The 18,237-nt window shown below is 48.6% G+C and overlaps 1 protein-coding gene and 1 pseudogene across 1 annotated transcript in view; one reads left to right on the top strand and one right to left on the bottom strand.

Moving 5' to 3' along the window:
• insc (INSC spindle orientation adaptor protein) overlaps positions 1-18,237 on the bottom strand; it is an 811,538-nt gene that overhangs the window by 253,631 nt on the left and 539,670 nt on the right. The window lies entirely within an intron of this gene.
• On the top strand, positions 266-5,499 carry LOC147106977 (uncharacterized; annotated as a pseudogene).

An 18,237-nucleotide genomic window follows, 5' to 3' on the forward strand; every position in this document is an offset into this window, starting at 1 on the left:
AAATTGATAAGGCTCGAAGCACGATGTACCCACGCCCGTTCAAAGTGGTGCAGGCAGCACAGAAAATTCATGCTACCTGCTGATTATAATGATTGCAGCGCTGATCTCAGCACTAATTGTGCTGCTGATTGGTTTAGCGCTGAACAGGGGGGGCTAATATCGGGTGCAGTCGACTGGCCAATAAAATTTGGACTAGGCTTTCTGCACTACTTAAAGGGGAGGTGCTTTGTTGCAGAAGCTGCTCATTGTCAGTGTGGATAAAGCCATGGCCCAACAGGCAAGAGAGAGGACAAGGACGAGGACGAGGAGGTTTTTGGATGCGGCACTGGAGGCCTTGGTCCTAGCGGATCAAAGACGATGTCAGGTCCTCTACCTGCAGAGAGGCAAGAGACCTTCCAGGAAGAACACCAGAAAGAGGTGGAAGGAAATAGCTCAAGCGGTCAGTGCAACAAATATTGTCCCCAGGACCTGCATCCAGTGCCGCAAGAAGTTTAATAACCTCACACAAGTGGTCAAGGTGAGTAAATGTATCTTCAAATGCCATATCCTACCATCTGCACCACAAGCCTCACACACTGCTCAATGCACCACACCCCCATTACTCACCTACCAACAATCTCTAGTAATCACCACTCAAATCTCACAATCATGGCTTCACCTCACCCTCGCACAATTACCACTGCTGCAAGACTCACACCCACATCTCACACTTTGCACACACTGCCAGCTATTCAACCATGGCAAGCACATCACCCAAACACATTGCACCACACTCACTGACACACTTCCCTTTCTCTTGTGGTATACATGGATTTCAGTAAGGCTTTCGATAAAGTCCCGCATAGGAGACTGATCAAGAAGGTAAGAGCCCATGGGATCCAGGGTGCCTTGGCACATTGGATCCAAAACTAGCTTAGTGGCAGAAGGCAGAGGGTGATGGTCGAAGGTTGTTTTTGTGACTGGAAGTCTGTGTTCAGTGGGGTACCGCAGGGATCGGTGCTGGGTCCCTTGCTGTTTGTGGTCTACATTAATGATTTGGATGTGAATGTAAAAGGTATGATCAGTAAGTTCGCAGATGACACAAAAATTGGTTGGGTGGTAAATTGTAGTGTTTTGCCGAATTTGTCCACAATTCTGCACCCACTGAACGCCCTGCTACAAACTGGAGTAGCATGGAAATGGAGCGATGAATGTAAGCGGGCCTTTCAGAAGTGTAAAGGCCTGATCACTTCAAGAGAAGTATTGGCTCACTACAACCCATCACTACCGATAAGACTGGCGTGTGATGCGTCTCCCTATGGTGTTGGAGCGGTACTGTCACATAAAGCCCTTGATGGTTCAGAGAGGCCGATAGCTTTTGCGTCACGCTCGTTAACTGCAGCCGAGCGTAACTACGCCCAGATTGACAGAGAGGCCCTCAGCCTGGTGTGGGGGGTGAAGAAGTTCAATCACTACCTGCACGGACAAAAATTTACTCTACTAACTGATCATCAACCTCTTGTCTCCATTTTCAACCCTAAGAAGGGCGTCCCGGTAATGACAGCACAACGGCTACAGAGGTGGTCCCTTTTCCTAGGGGCACACCAATATGACATCGAGTACAAAGGAACTAAACAGCATGGGAATGCTGATGGATTGTCGCGCCTACCATTGCCGACGGTGGAAAAAGCACCTGCAGTGGATCCTGTGGAGATATTCCACTCGACCATAGTCGAATGTCTCCCTGTGATGAATGCAAACATAGAAAAGGAAACACGAAATGACCTGACGCTCTCCAGGGTCTATGATTTAACGGTGAAGGGATGGCCAGCACATGGCGAACCACTGTTGCCAGCATTCTCGCCGAGAAGAGAACAGCTGTCAGTGTGCCGAGGAACCTTGATGTGTGGATCCAGAGTAGTAATTCCACCCAAATTGAAGGATAGAGTGCTCAATGAGCTTCATGAGGGTCATCTGGGAGGGGTAAAAATGAAGAACTTAGCCAGAGCGTTTGTGTGGTGGCCGGGAATCGATAGAGAAATCGAAGAGATGACCAAGAGCTGTACAGGATGCCAGAAGGTCCAAAACGCCCCACCACAAGCCCCTCTACATCCATGGGAGTGGCCATCATCTCCATGGCAAAGGGTACACATTGATTTTGCTGGTCCATTTATGGACTCGATGTTTTTAATTGCGGTGGATGCACATTCAAAGTGGCCAGAGGTAATAAAAATGTCCTCAACCACCACAGAAAAAACTATCACAGTCTTACGAACCATATTCACCAGAAATGGGCTGCCTGAACAGATTTGCTCCGACAATGGACCACAGTTTGTGTCTGAAGAGTTCCGGAGGTTCTTAAAGAACAATGGTGTTAAGCATTACACATCCGCCCCATATCATCCAGCCACCAATGGATTGGCTGAGAGGTTCGTTCAAACATTCAAGAAGGCTATCAAGGCAATGTGCAATGAAGACATACCCCAACAACACAAGGTGGATAACTTCTTGTTTGCCTACTGGAATGCGACACATGCGGTTACCAACCAAACTCCAGCCATGATGTTCTTCAATCGAAGACTAAGATGCCGCTTGGATTTGGTTAAGCCAAACATCAGAAGAGATGTGGAGAACAGGCAGTTTCAGAATATGAATGAAAGGCCAACCAGGAGTTTTAAGATGGGTCAACCAGTTTTGACCCGGGACTACCGCACAGAGAAATGGCAGCCAGGAACGATCTGCACACGGCAAGGACCTCTAATGTATACCGTGGACATTGGAGAGAGCATTGTAAGATGCCATGCTGACCAGATTCTAGAGTCACTGGAAAACGTCAAATCTACACCACGATCCTATACACCTGGTGATGAAACCGAAGTACCAATTGCATCTACCTCAGAATCGGTGATATTGGAAGCAGACGAACCAAACAACGACGTTGATCCCGAATCAGCTTTGCCAGAAGAACCTGATACCCCAAAGAGGTGTTATCCGGACAGAATCAGGAAGCCTCCTCAAAGACTGAATTTATAATTGATTAACTTCAGCTAATGTATATAGCAACTGTAATTGTAAATATGTTATTTAATTATTAATCGAATGTTATGTACTGTTTAGCTAAAAGGGGAGGAATTGTAGTGTATGTACCTTGAAGAAGGAACTATATTCTGCAGCCCCTGTATACTGCAGTACCAGTCGTGACCACCCCTGTATATAAGCCTGTGCAGTAACTTTGTATAGTAGTTCCAGTTTTCTCTCCATTCAGTAAACACCTGTTGTAACCAACTTCTGCAGTCCGTGTCTCAATTACACACGGACGTTACAAATAGCGAGGAGGGTAGCCTCAGTCTGCAGGACGATATAGATGGGTTGGTCAGAACAGTGGCAAATGGAATTTAACCCAGAAAAGTGTGAGGTGATGCATTTTGGAGGGACTAACAAGGCAAGGGAATACACAATGAATGGTAAGACCCTAGGAAAGACAGAGGATCAGAGGGACCTTGGTGCGCATGTACATAGATCCCTGAAGGCAGCAGAACAGGTGGATAAGGTGGTTAAAAAGGCATATGGGATACTTGCCTTCATTAGCCGAGGCATAGAATATAAGAGCAGGGAGGTTATGATGGAGCTGTACAAAACGCTGGTTAGGCCACAGCTGCAATACTGTGTGCAGTTCTGGTCGCCACACTATAGGAAGGATGTGATTGCTTTGGAGAGGGTGCAGAGGAGATTCACCAGGATGTTACCTGCGTTGGAGCGCTTCAGCTATGAAGAAAGACTGGACAGGCTGGGGTTATTTTCCTTGGAACAGAAAAGGCTGAGGGGGGACCTGATTGAGGTGTACAAAATTATGAGGGGCATAGATAGGGTAGATAGAAAGGAACTTTTTCCCTTAGTCAATAACAAGGGGGCATAGATTCAAGGTAAGGGGCAGGAGGTTTAGAGGGGATTTGAGGAAGAACTTTTTCACCCAGAGGGTGGTTGGAATCTGGAACTCACTGCCTGAAAGGGTGGTAGAGGCAGGAACCCTCACAACATTCAAGAAGCATTTGGATGAGCACTTGAAATGCCATAGCATACAAGGCTACGGACCAAATGCTGGAAAATGGGATTAGATTAGACAGAGCCTGATGGCCGGCGCGGACACGATGGGCCGAAGGGCCTCGTTCTGTGCTGTATAACTCGATGACTCTTGCAGGCAAAGGTGGCTCACAGCTGCCGGGAGCAGCAGCAGATGGGCGGAGGAGAAGTCTGAACGAAAGCCTCACAGAGCTGGAGGAAGCAATGCTGGAGATAATTGGAAGGGCCGTCACCGAGTCCACAGTGAGTGGCGAGGTTGAAAGCATTCATTCCACAATCTTTTCTCACTTACTGATGAATATCTTGCTTTCTCTCCCCTCCCCTGCACAACCCAACCCTTGTGTCCTCCTTTCATATACCCAAGAAGTCCCACTAGCCCAGCCTGTCCTCGAAGTAATGGAGGAGGAGAGTGAAGGAGAAGAGGCACCGTCATTGGATCTGACACTCACAGGCACCAGCTCAGAAAATGGCACTGCACAGACTTTAGAGGGTAGTATAGAGGTGGGATCTGCATGTGGTGAGTCACCGGGCATGAGTTGGTTGCAGTCAGGCTAGGGGGAAAGGGTAGCTTGGGTGCCAGATCCCCAGAGGGCGAGTTCGCGCATGAGTTCTGCTGCACAGGACTCAGATGATGATGTCGATGGGGCAGCCTTCAGAAGAAGGGTGATGGGCATGCACACAGAAAAGCTTGGTGCAGTGGCAAGCCTGCCAGAGAGCCTTTTGTCAGTGTCAAGGAGCACAGAGGAGTCCGGCTTCAACGTTGCACAGGGCTTTGCGTGGAGCTTGGGGCCCATGATTTCCAGGATGGAAATGATGGACAACTTCATTAGAAAACTTGTGGACCCAACCATGATACTGGGTGTGCTGGGCGATGTCACAGCTTCCATTGCAGCACAGGCGGAAGTGACCCAACATCTCAGTGCTGCAGTGGAAGTTCAGACTGCTCTCCTGCAGTCTCAGCTTGCTGCCATCCAAGCTCAAACTGCTGCCGTTGTGGCTGGGTTACGAGTGTGGAAAGGGGGCTTGCAGGGTGTCACAGCAGTCCAGCAATCTGTCCTCCGACAGATCTCTAGGAAAGATGAGGCACCACCCCAGGGGATTGGCAGTGGCTCCGTGGAGCAAGAACCTGCCATCCTCTCTCAGGATGACAGCATTCCTACTCCCACGACTGCCGCTCCACCAGTGCCCTTGATGCTGCCTGTCATCTAGCCAGCCCAGGCTGCTGCTGCCCATGCCAAGGTGGTGCAGTCTACAGCTGGGCCTTCTAGGCCCAGAGCTGCTCGAGTTCGTCCTGCAAGGCCATCTGCAGTGTCTCCCACTGAAAGTCAGCAGCCTTCTACCAGACATACTGCAGCCACTGGGGTAGCACTGTGTAGAAGCACTAGAAGAGGAAAAGGAACACGAAAGACAGACACTAAGGGAATGCACAAGTGTGATTAGTTGATGTTGTTGTTTTGAATTGGAATTGATAAATGTCTAAATTATATTTGCTTTGTGATGGCTCTCATTTCAGCTTTGTTCCCAGAAGTAGGCTTTGATGTTCCGTGACAGAGGGATGGTAAGGTGGGGAAGTGGTGAGCAACAGGGATCTGGGGTTTCATTCATTGGGACTGAAGTCTGATGAGGCACTCAGACAGCCCACCCAGAACAGGGATCTGCTGCCTGCCTCCTCCCTTCCTCCTCCTCCTTCTCCTCTTCCTCTTTCTCCTCCTGAGGTGGTCCCGGAACCCGTGGCGGCAAAGGCTGCACCCTCATGATGGCCAAGTTGTGGAGCATGCAGCTTGTACTGGATGGCTCCTCCCGAGTGGTCAAGGCAGCGGAATCATTGCTTTAGCACACTGATGGTCTGCTCAATGCGGTTCCTCGTGGCAGCATGGCTCTCATTATATGAGTGCTGGCTACGAGTGGTGGTGTTGCGGAGGGGGGTCATCAGCCAGGTGCAGAGCGGATAGCCCTAGTCTCCGAGCAACCACCCTCGGGTTTGGCACGGTGGCTGAAAGATTGCTGGCACACCGGACTGGCGGATGATGAAGGCATCATGACTGTTTCCAGGATATCGGGCATTCACCAGCATGATGCGCTGGATGTGGTCACACACTAACTGAACATTAAGTGAGTGGTAGCCTTTGCAGTTACGGAAGATCTCAGGATTGGTATGCGGTGCCCGCAAAACCACATATGAGCAGTCGATGGCGTCCTGCACCATGGGGAAGCTCGAAATCCTGGCAAAGCCACATGCGCGCTCCTCCTGCTTCTCTTTGTTCAGAGAGAAGACAATGAAGTCCCTTCTCCTGGAGTACAGAGCCTCTGTGACCTCCCAGATGCAACGATGGACGGCGAACTAGGAGATGTTAGCTATGTCTCCTGCTCCAGACTGGAAGGATCCGGTGGCAAAACAATTGAGGGCCACAATGACCTTGAGGGCCACTGGCAGCACCTTTGTCGCCCTTCTCTGAGGCTGCAGGTCTGGTTCCAGGAGGTGACAGAGTTCTGTGACCACCTCCTTTGTGAAGCAGAGCCTCCTAATACACTGCTCCTCTATTAAGTGCGGGTAGAAGTGCTCTCGGAAGACCCTAGGTGGGTAAGGCCTCCTGCTGAGAGTCCTCCTGCCCATCCTCCTCCTTGCTCTGTGAGCACCTTGTCTTTTTCTTCGTTGCCTCCGCTCCATCTCCCTGTCATACTTGAGCACGAGGGAGCCCCATGACTGGGAGCAAATGTTGTGAGCAGAACGCTTTAAATCAGAAGCAAGACGTTCTCCAATTGCAGCACCACTCCCTGTCACCCTATTTATTATTATGTGTATCCTGAGTGCGAAAGTGGTTATTATATATAGTCGCCAAACACTCTTGGAATTACGGAATATTCCAGTGGTTTTTCACGGAAATACAGATATCACAACAAGAAACTTAACAAAAGACTTACCTGTGGAGGAACTGAGGGACAATGGAGAGCAGCGGGGGCAGCGGAGTCCACCCCTCGACCAGCACCATCAGTGTTGTGTATGTAATATGTGTGCTACTTTGAACCTATGGACAGGACTGCACTACTTGTAGGGCGTAGTGATACGCAGTACCACTCCTGGCCATAGGGGTATAAATAGTACTGTGGGTACTGATCTCCCCTCAGTTCCCACCTGTGGGCATGAAGTAAAGACCTACGTATAGTCCCTACCTCCAACCAGTAAAGACCTGTTTGAGTTATACGTTTAAGTCTTTGTGTTAATTGTTCAATACAATACACATACTTAACACTGGCGACGAGTCAGGTTCTTACCCTGCGGCAGTTATTCCACGGCGGTTGAAGAGAAGTTTCAAACCTCACCACTCACCACCCCACTGGAAGCGACAGGCATTAGGACCCTGAAGCCTCCATCAGCTTGTGAACCGGAGTAGAAGACAGGGCTGGGGAAGAGAGAGGTACAGGGCGATAGCGATCGGCAGATAAGGGCCGGGCCGCTTTGAAGTGAGGGGCGCAGCCGGGCCATCGATCGCAACCACCGATAAGGGCCGCACTCGGGCTGAAAGGGCAGCGGCTGCAGAAATTGAAGGCGCGAGAGCCGCGGTGCACAGCGCGGGCCATCGATCGCGATCGAGAGATAAGGGCTTTGGAGTGCGAGGCGCAGCCGGGCCATCGATCGCAAGCACTGATAAGGGCCGGGCCGCTTTCAAGTGCGAGGCGCAGCCGGGCCATCGATCGCAAGCACTGATAAGGGCCGGGCCGCTTTCAAGTGCGAGGCGCAGCCGGGCCATCAATCGCATCCGCTGATAAGGGCCGCACTCGGGCGATCGCGGCAAAGATAAGGGCCGCACTCGGGGGCTGAAGGGAGACGGCGTCGGGGGACGGGTGAAGACCGCCACGCGCGGGAAAACCGCCATTTTGTGGGCGGAGGACGACGGCAAGAGCGGGAAGCCGCCATCTTTGATAACAAGTAAAGAAAAGAAAATCTGAGAAATTGCAAATCTACAATGCCTAAACACGGGAATATTAGCACCTTTGATAGTGACCTCGAAGATTGGGCCATATATGTTGAAAGAGTAAAAAATTATTGTAAGGCCAATAAAATTCGTGACCAAGATAAAGCTTTAACATTATTAAATTTAATGGGTGCGAAGACATACGGGCAATTGAAACACCTGTTATCACCAGATGAACCGGCGGATAAGACGTTCGATGAGATTGTTACTGTCCTGAAAGATCATCTAAACCCCACGCCGCTGATGCTAGCGGAACGATTTAAATTTTACGACAGAAGGCAGCTACAGCATGAAAGCAATGCTGAATATTTGCTGGAATTGCGTAAATTAGCGAAATATTGCCAGTTTGGAACGGGACTGACAGATGCACTACGAGACAAATTTGTGTGTGGTTTATTTAAACAGGATACACAAAAGCGACTGCTCGAGGAGAATGAGCTGACGCTTGAGAAGGCGGTCACTATGGCAGCAGCACACGAAGCCGCAGCGAGAGGCACGGCAGTAATGCAGCTACGGTCACCGGAGCTCAGTGCACACAAATTGGGTGTGAGTTCTGGCAAATGTTATCGTTGTGGAAAGACAACGCATGATCAGAACCAGTGTTGGCTTAAAAACCAAGAATGTAGAACTTGTGGTAGGCTTGGACACATAGCTAGAGTATGCAGGTCAGGGAAGAAGACCAGCAACAAGAAGTCACCGCAAGGAAAATACGCAAAAGTACACAAGGTGGCCGAACAGGAGTCCGATTCAGACGCTAGCAGTAATGAACTGGCTGGCTTAAGCAGTATTGAACTGGCTAGCTTAAGGGTACTCAACGTTGGTAAGGGTGCAGACCTCCAGACAATTTGGGTCACTCTTCAGATAGAAGGAGTCCAAGTAAAACTGGAATTGGACACTGGATCGGCATTGACGGTCATAAATAAGAAAGATTATGGAAGGTTATTCCAACATATTCCCCTACAGGATACGGAGCTCATATTGAAAACATACACGGGGCAAAGAGTGTACCCCATCGGGAAAATTGAGGTCACAGTGGTCCACAAGGGCGAAGAAAGTCAAATAATGGACTTATATGTGCTATCTGAAGGATGTCCTCCACTACTAGGACGGGAGTGGATTAGGAAAATGAATATCGACTGGCATTTCCTACAAACAATAACGAGTGAGAACTCGGTGAACATAATCAACCCAGACTCTGGAACTGATGATGGTAAGACCAACCCGTGTGCAAAAGACAAAGTTTCAGCACAGAATTCCACTGAGATAGAGAATTCTGAGTCTGTCCAGTCTACTGACATGCACATTTCTGAGGGACACCAGGCTCGAACTCAACTCCATTTCAAACTGCAACAGCAATTAGAACAAATGATTCGCCGTTTTGAGCAAGAGATGAATGCGATGAAAGAGTTCTTTGATATAGAGTGGGAACATCTGGAAAGACAACAGAAGCAGCTGCTGGAGCAAATGGAGCAGGAGCACATAAAACGTCTGATGTCAGAGGAGTTAACGGTCAGCCAACTCTTGCATATGCTGAAGGACAGGACTCTGAAATGGGAAAAACTTGAACACGAACTTCAATATTCAAACGAAAGGGGTTCGGAGCTCTCAAAGGTTATTGGAAGAGCTGAGGTGGCAACACAGACTGAGATGACTGCAACAGAGCAGCCCTTGGATGCCAAAAGTACGCTGACTCACGTCAACGTAGAACAACAGACGGCTGAAACAGCTGCTCCGGTAGAGGGATTGAATAGTCCGATCAATCAATCTCCAAAAGAAGTTGAAGTAGTAAAATCTCAAATGAGGTCATTAGTAAACGACTTGCTGAAAGCCCAGAAAAAGCTGGATGAAGAGGTACGCATGAAGAAGTCTCTTCAGGAAAGATGTCTGGACTTGGAACAAAAGCTGGCTAACGCCCAGCTGGGTATGGAGGAAATAGAAGACCCTCTCGCTGGCCTAGATCAGGACGACACTGAATGTTACTATGTCCTGTCCTGCCCAACTTGTAACTTCGACTCCCACCATACAGAAATCATGGAGGAGCACCGAAAGTCTACGGAACATCGGGAGAAGGTGGCTCTACTACGGAAAAAGGAGGAAGAGAAGGAGGAACTGCGCATGCAGCTGGCAGCTGACAGTGGAGCCCAGAGAGTCTCCAAGAAGCAGAAAAGGAAAAGTCGAAACAGAAGATGACCCATCTGAACCATTATTACCTCTACCAGATCACACACGTGGTCCCTCCGAACGGAGCCAATTCAGTTCGGAAGTTCAAACTGTTAAATCCATGGAAGGACTATTGAATGAGTCACTCCAGCAACGTGAACCGACTACAACAGAGATTGAATCTGTGAACTGTTTTCCGCAGAGACTGAATCTGTGATCTGTTTTGACATGAAGTTATCTATGTATCTATGTTATTCTGTTATGTAAACCTGAAGTTATATATGTATATATGTTATTACGTTATGTTAAATGGGGAGATGACTGTAAAGCTAAGAAGGGAGGAATGTTGTGTATGTAATATGTGTGCTACTTTGAACCTATGGACAGGACTGCACTACTTGTAGGGCGTAGTGATACGCAGTACCACTCCTGGCCATAGGGGTATAAATAGTACTGTGGGTACTGATCTCCCCTCAGTTCCCGCCTGTGGGCATGAAGTAAAGACCTACGTATAGTCCCTACCTCCAACCAGTAAAGACCTGTTTGAGTTATACGTTTAAGTCTTTGTGTTAATTGTTCAATACAATACACATACTTAACAATCAGGCCCCGGGGAGTAGGTGCAGATGAGCCCACAGGCAGGGGTCGCGGGCAGGCCTGCTAGTTAGATCACGCAGACGGGGGTGGAAACCAGCTTTGCCCAGCATTCTCCTTGCCAATGTTCAATCTCTGGCAAATAAGATTGACGAGTTGAATTGCCATATCGCCTCACAGCGGGACATTAGGGAGTGCTGTGCCATGTTCCTAACAGAGTCGTGGCTAACCTCCATGATACCTGATGAGGCGGTGCAGCCCCAGGGATTCCTTCTGTTTCGGGCCGACAGAACAGCTGATTCAACGGGGAAGAACAGAGGTGGGGGTGTCTGCTGCCTGATCAACAACAACTGGTGTACAGATGTCCAGGTACTTTCACAACACTGTTCACCTAATTTAGAACTACTAACAATTAAGTGTCGCCCTTTTTATTTACCGAGGGAAATCTCTGCTATTCTCATGGCAGCAGTCTACATTCAGCCACAAGCTGATGCAAACGCTGCACTGAGTGAACTTTACAGTGAGGTCAGTAAACTTCAGAACCGGTATCCCGAGGCAGTTCCTATCATTGCGGGAGACTTCAACCATTGTAGTTTAAAGAAAGTATTGCCGAAATACTTTCAACACATCTCCTGTCCGACAAGAAATGGAAAAACTCTAGATCACTGCTATACAACAATAAAGCACGCCTACCGTGCCATTGCTCGGCCGGGCTTCGGCAAATTTCCATACTCCTACTTCCTGTTTACAAACAGAAGTTAAAGAGCACACCCACAACAGTAAAAACGGTGCGAAGCTGGACAGCGGACACAGAATTACAACTGCAGGGCGGGTTGGAAATAACGGACTGGAGTGTTTTCAAGAACCCAGACCTGGATGTATACGCAGGTCACGTTACTGGATACATTAACAGACTGGTGGATGAATGCATTCCTACCAAGACTGTCCGTTTATTTCCTAACTGCAAGCCATGGATGAACTCAGACATCCGCAACAAACTAAGAGAACGACGTACCGCTTTCAAATCAGGGGACACCGAACTCTACAAGAAGGCCAAGTATGACCTCAGAAAGGCTATCAAAGCAGCAAAAAGAGACTATAAGAACAAACTAGAGTCTCAGTATGGCAGGGGCTCTGACGCCAGACGCATGTGGCAGGGACTAAGGGCCATCACCAACTACAAGGGGAGCTCAGCGGGAGTCACCAACACCGATCCCTCCCTACCAGACGAACTGAATACCTTTTATGCTCGCTTTGAGAGGGAGAACACTGAGCCGGCCATTAAAACCCCCAGCCACCCAGAGGATTACACATTACAGCTGACTGAATCCGAGGTCCGGAGAACCTTAAGGAGGGTGAAAGCACGGAAGGCAGCCGGCCCAGACGGGGTTTCATCCCGTGTCTTCAAGACCTGCGCAGACCAGCTGGCTCCTGTGTTCACGGACATTTTTAACATCTCATTGCAGCAGTCTGTTGTACCAGTGTGCTTCAAGGAGACAACCATTGTGCCGTTACCTAAGAAGACCAAGGTAACAGGCCTCAATGACTATCGTCCCGTGGCTCTAACATCCATAGCCATGAAGTGCCTGGAAAAGCTGGTCATGACACACATAAGCAGCATCATATCCGATTCCTTGGACCCGTTCCAGTTCGCATATAGGGCGAACAGGTCTGTAGACGATGCCATCTCCCTAACACTACACATTGCCCTGGAACACCTAGACAGGAGGGACACTTACGTCAGACTGTTGTTCATTGACTACAGTTCTGCATTTAATACTATTACTCCCTCCAAGCTGGTCCTGAAACTGAGGGACCTAGGCCTGGGCACCCCCATCTGCAATTGGATTCTGGATTTCCTGACTGGTAGGCCTCAAGTGGTGAAAATAGGGAACAACACCTCATCCACTCTGGTTCTCAACACCGGAGCGCCACAAGGCTGCTGCCTCAGTCCTTGGCTGTACTCTCTGTTTACACATGACTGTACAGCCATACACAGCAATAACTGGATTATCAAGTTTGCCGACGACACCACAGTAATTGGCCTGATAAGCAACGATGACGAGACGGAGTACAGAGATGAGATAGTCCAGCTGATGAGATGGTGCAATGACAACAACCTTGCCCTGAACGTTGGCAAAACTAAGGAGCTCATCGTGGACTTCAGAAGCCACCGAGGGAACCATCGCCCCATCAGCATAGACGGGACACCAGTGGAGGTCGTCAGTTGCTTCCGATTCCTGGGTCTGCAGATCTCTGATGACCTGGCCTGGAACCATAATACTGAGGCTATGCTGAAGAAGGCACACCAGCGCCTTTACCCTCTATGGTGCCTGAGGAAATGCGGCATAAGCACACAGTGGCTTGTGAACTTTTACCGCGGCACCATAGAGAGTGTTCTGACGAGTGCTGTCAATGTGTGGTATGGTAACACCACTGCACAGAACAAGAAAGCCATCCAGAGAGTTGTGAATACGGCAGAAAAGATCATCGGGTGCGCACTTCCGTCCATCGAGGAGATCTTCCAGACCAGGTGCCGGAACAAGGCCCGCTCCATCATCCAGGACCCCAATCACCCTGGGCACAAACTGTTCTCCCTCCTGCGGTCCGGACGTCGGTACCGCAGCATCCGAACCAGGACCAGCAGGTTTAAGAACAGTTTCTATCCACAGGCAGTGCGCCTACTGAACTGCGAATCGCACTGCCCCATATATTATAGTTATATGTTTATGTAAATATATATATTATATTCATATTACCATATATTTATCATATTACATTACTATTATTTCCAGTGGTAATTGAGGCTTTTTTGTACTATTCATCATATCCTGCAACTTGGACTGTTATTGCTATACTTTTTGCTTATTTGCTTATTGTTTTTATTTATACTTGTTTTTATTTTTTTGCTTTTATATTATATGCTTGTATTGTGGGAGTGAGTGGGGAGTAAGCATTCCATTGTACTAGTTACATATGGCAATAAAATGATCTTGAATCTTGAATCTTGAACTTCAACGAACTCTAGAAAGCTCCAAACAGTTTCAGAAACTTACACAGAGCCAGTAGAAATGTAAAAGCAAGTCAGCTGCAAGTTGTTGCTGATCCCTTTAAATAGTACTGGTGGGGGGATCCATCCTGCTGTTGAAAGCATGTTCAGCTGTTTGTGATTTGGAGAGGGAGTTGAAAAGAATGGCAACATCCAAAATGGCAGGTCGTGCATCAAGTCAGCATTGTACGCTGATTGATGTCGTGATCTGCCTTATTTTCATATCTAGAGTGAGCGCAGACAACGGCAGCGCTGCCCAAAATGGCAGCCGCCGCGGGACCCGCCGGAAGTGGGCAGAAGTGAGGCAGCCGTCTTTTTTTCATTCAAACCGGCCTGAACAACCGACACAAACAGGCTGAATTTCACGGCCAAGGTGTTAGTTAATGTCTTTATAAAAGAACTGGATACATTTCTGTAGTGTATGTGCCTTTAAGTCAGAACTACTTTTACAGCTCCTGTATACTGTAGTACCAGCAGTGACCACACCGGTATATAAGCTTTGCGCATGCCTCTGTACCCCCAGTCTAGAGACTACCCTCCTCCAGTAAAGACCTGTTATTTGTTAATGTACAGCATCCGTGTGATTATTTAATAATAGCATATCCACTGAACCACGGATCCAATAGTGGTGACGAGTGTCGATTCGAATCTACCTGCAACATAAAAAAAAAAGGGAAAAAAATAGTCGAAGCCAGGAACACGGGCGTCGACCACGAGCAACCACCCAGCAGTCAGGCAGAGATCCAACTTCGCAGGGGAGGCTGTGGGGAGCTGGGCTTGGTTCCCCAGCCACAACGAGCAGTAAGAGACCGACGACAGGTCCAGCGCAGACCCTTCCCGAGCAGCGGCGGCTGGAGCTGACCGACGGCGGAGAGAAAGCCGAGCAACGTCGATGGGGTAAGACAGAGGGTGAAGAGCGCAGGGCGCAGCCGGGGGTTGAACACCGAACGGCGTCGAGAAAAAGAAAACAAACCAGAGAGAGAGGGTAAGAAACAGCTGGGTTCTAGACTGAGCGGCATCGAAAAATATAAAAAGAAGAACGCGCAGAGCACAGCCAGTGCTCACGGGCTGAACAGGGTCCACGGGGCGAAGAAAGGGGAGACGCCATTGAGCCGCGGAGAAGAAGGAAAAGCGCGGGAGACGCCATTTTGTGCCAGCTGAGAAGAAGGGGAAGCGCGGGAGGCACCATTTGTGATAGCTAACTCACACCCAAGGATGCCGAAGAGTGGCAGTATCTCTATGTTCGACAATGAAGTCGAAGATTGGGTGACATATGTGGAACGTATTGAGGTGTACTGCAGGGCGAATGAAGTGCCAGATGCTAATAAAGCACTTGTAGTGTATGTGCCTTTAAGAGCCCCCTGTGTACTGTAATGCCGGTAATGGCCACTCGGGCTATATAAGCCTGTATATTGTGTTGTATCAGTTAGTTCCCCTCCAGACTTTGTTCAGTAAACACCTGTGAAACCAACTCCTGTCTTCAGTGTCTCTATTAACATACGGACACAACAGCACTGGTTCTGTTAAATTCCATGGGTGCAAAAACTTATGGGTTACTGTGAAATCTAATAACCCCAGAGAAGCCGGTAAACAAGAATTTTGAAAGCATAGTAGAAATCCTACAGGACCACTTAAACCCCACACCGCTGCTGATAGCAGAACGATTTAAGTTCCATAAAAGGAACCAACACAAAGATGAAAGCAATGCTGAGTACCTAACGGAACTGCGCAAGCTATTGAAACACTGCCAGTTTGGAGCGGGACTAGCAGACACGGTAAGGGACAAGTTTGTGTGTGGGCTACAAAGTGAAGGAACCCAGAAACGGCTTCTATCAAAAAAGGACCTTACACTGGACAAAGCTTTCAGTATGGCAGTATCACACGAAGCAGCCGCAAGGGGCGCTGCAGAGATACAACGGAGACCGCAAGAATATGGCACCAACGAAATGACCTATGGAACAGGGAAGTGCTATCGCTGCGGCAGAACAACACATGACCAAAAAGATTGTTGGTTCAAGGACCAAGTGTGCAGACAGTGTGGGAAAGCAGGACACATAGCAAGAGTCTGCAGGTCTGGGAAGAAAACCAACAGTAAGAAATCTCCACAGCAGAAGTACAAAAAGGTACACCAGGTGATGGACAGTGGTTCAGACGAACAGAAAAGTGACACAGACTCCGGAAGCAAAGAGCTGGGTTGTCTGAAACTACATAAGGTAACCGAAATGGAGGATCACCAGACTATCTGGGTTATACTCAAGATAGACGGAGTCCAAGTGGAAATGGAATCGGACACAGGGTCAGCTCTAACAGTCATAAATCAAAGAGACTACAAGCGGCTATTTTTACACATACCCTTGAAAGCTACAGAGATTGTCTTGAAGACGTATACGGGGCAAAAAGTCTACCCCAAAGGAAAAATAAGGGTGAAAGTGACATATAAAGGCCAGGAAATACCTAAAATGGATATATATGTATTGCCAAATGGAGGACCACCACTGCTAGGACGTGAATGGATCCGGAAGATACAATTAGATTGGCATTCCATACAGGCACTGAAGGTTGAGGCCAAAAAGGATGGCGACGTCACACCTGGACGACTGTCAAAAATGCTAACTGACACAAAAGAAGTGTTCCAGGAGGGACTAGGAACACTAAAAGGAATAACAGCAACGATTAAAATAGAGGAAAATGCAAGCCCAAAGTTTCTGAAGGCCAGACCAGTGCCTTATGCGATCAGACCAGCTGTTGAAGCGGAGCTGGAAGGGTTGGAACGTTCAGGAGTACTGTCCAAAGTGGACTGGAGCGAATGGGCTACACCCATCATTCCTGTAATGAAGAGGTCATTGAGTAATACGCCTGGGGAACCAAAGAAGGTCCGCATCTGTGGGGATTTTAAGGTGACAGTGAACCCAGTCCTTCACACAGTGCAATATCCGCTTCCACGAATTGAGGATATTTTCGCCTCGCTATCTGGAGGTAAACGCTTCACCAAAATTGATCTAGCCCAGGCGTACTTGCAAATGGAGGTAGAAGAAGCTTCCAAACATTACCTTACGATCAACACTCATAAAGGTCTCTATCAATACAACCGGCTGGTGTTTGGAGTAGCCTCGGCTCCGGCTATCTGGCAAAGGGTGATGGATCAGGTCCTGCAAGGGATTCCAGGGACCCAGTGTTATTTGGATGACATCTTGGTCACGGGCGAAAATGACGGTGATCACCTCGCCAACTTGGAGAAGGTGCTCACCAGATTAAAGGAGTATGGGCTACGAGCTAATCGCCACAAGTGCGAGTTTTTCCAGAAACAGATCTCGTATTGTGGCCACGTCATCGATGAAGAGGGGTTACATAAGTCCCCTGACAAGATTGAGGCAGTAGTCAAGGCTTCAGCACCAGAAAATGTGTCACAACTGAGGTCGTTCCTCGGGCTGGTAAACTACTACCACAAGTTCTTACCAAATTTGTCTATGGTATTACACCCGCTGAACACCCTACTGCAAACAGGGGTACCATGGAAGTGGGATGACAAACGTAGACGAGCTTTCCAGAAGTGTAAAGAATTGATCACATCAAAAGAGGTGTTGGCCCATTTCAACCCAGCACTACCAATTCGTTTGGCATGTGATGCATCACCCTACGGTATTGGAGCGGTGCTGTCGCACAAATTCCCAGACGGGTTGGAGAGGCCAGTAGCCTTTGCGTCTCAGTCACTAACCTCAGCCGAGCGCAACTACGCCCAGATTGACAGGGAGGCCCTCAGCCTAGTATGGGGAGTAGAAAAATTCAACCACTATCTGCATGGGCAGAAGTTCACCTTGCTGACTGACCACCAACCACTTGTCTCCATCTTTAATCCTAAGAAGGGCGTTCCAGTGATGACTGCACAGCGGTTACAAAGATGGTCCCTGTTTCTAGGGGCAAATCAATATGAAATAGAATATAAAGGCACGAAACAGCATGGGAACGCTGATGGGCTATCACGCCTGCCACTGCCTACTGTGGCGGAAGCACCAGCAGTGGACCCTATCGAGATATTTTATTCGTCAATAATTGAACGATTGCCAGTAACAAACGCGGATATAGAGAAGGAGACCCGCAATGATCCAACGCTGTCACGGGTATATGAATTGATGGTGAGGGGATGGCCAACACATGGCGACTCACTGTTGCCAGCATTTTCATGCAGAAGAGAACAGCTATCAGTATGCCAGGGGACTGTGATGTGTGGATCCAGAGTGGTGATTCCACCCAAGTTAAGGGAGAGAGTGCTAAATGAGCTGCAAGAAGGTCATCTGGGGGGAGTGAAAATGAAAAGCCTTGCTAGGGCTTATATGTGGTGGCCGGGAATCGATCAATAAATCGAAGACCTAACTAAGAGCTGCTTAGGATGCCAGAAGGTCC

The sequence above is a fragment of the Somniosus microcephalus genome, chromosome 15, assembly GCF_052327205.1.
Source record: "Somniosus microcephalus isolate GS21.2 chromosome 15, FLI_Smic_1.0, whole genome shotgun sequence".
NCBI lineage: Eukaryota > Metazoa > Chordata > Chondrichthyes > Squaliformes > Somniosidae > Somniosus > Somniosus microcephalus.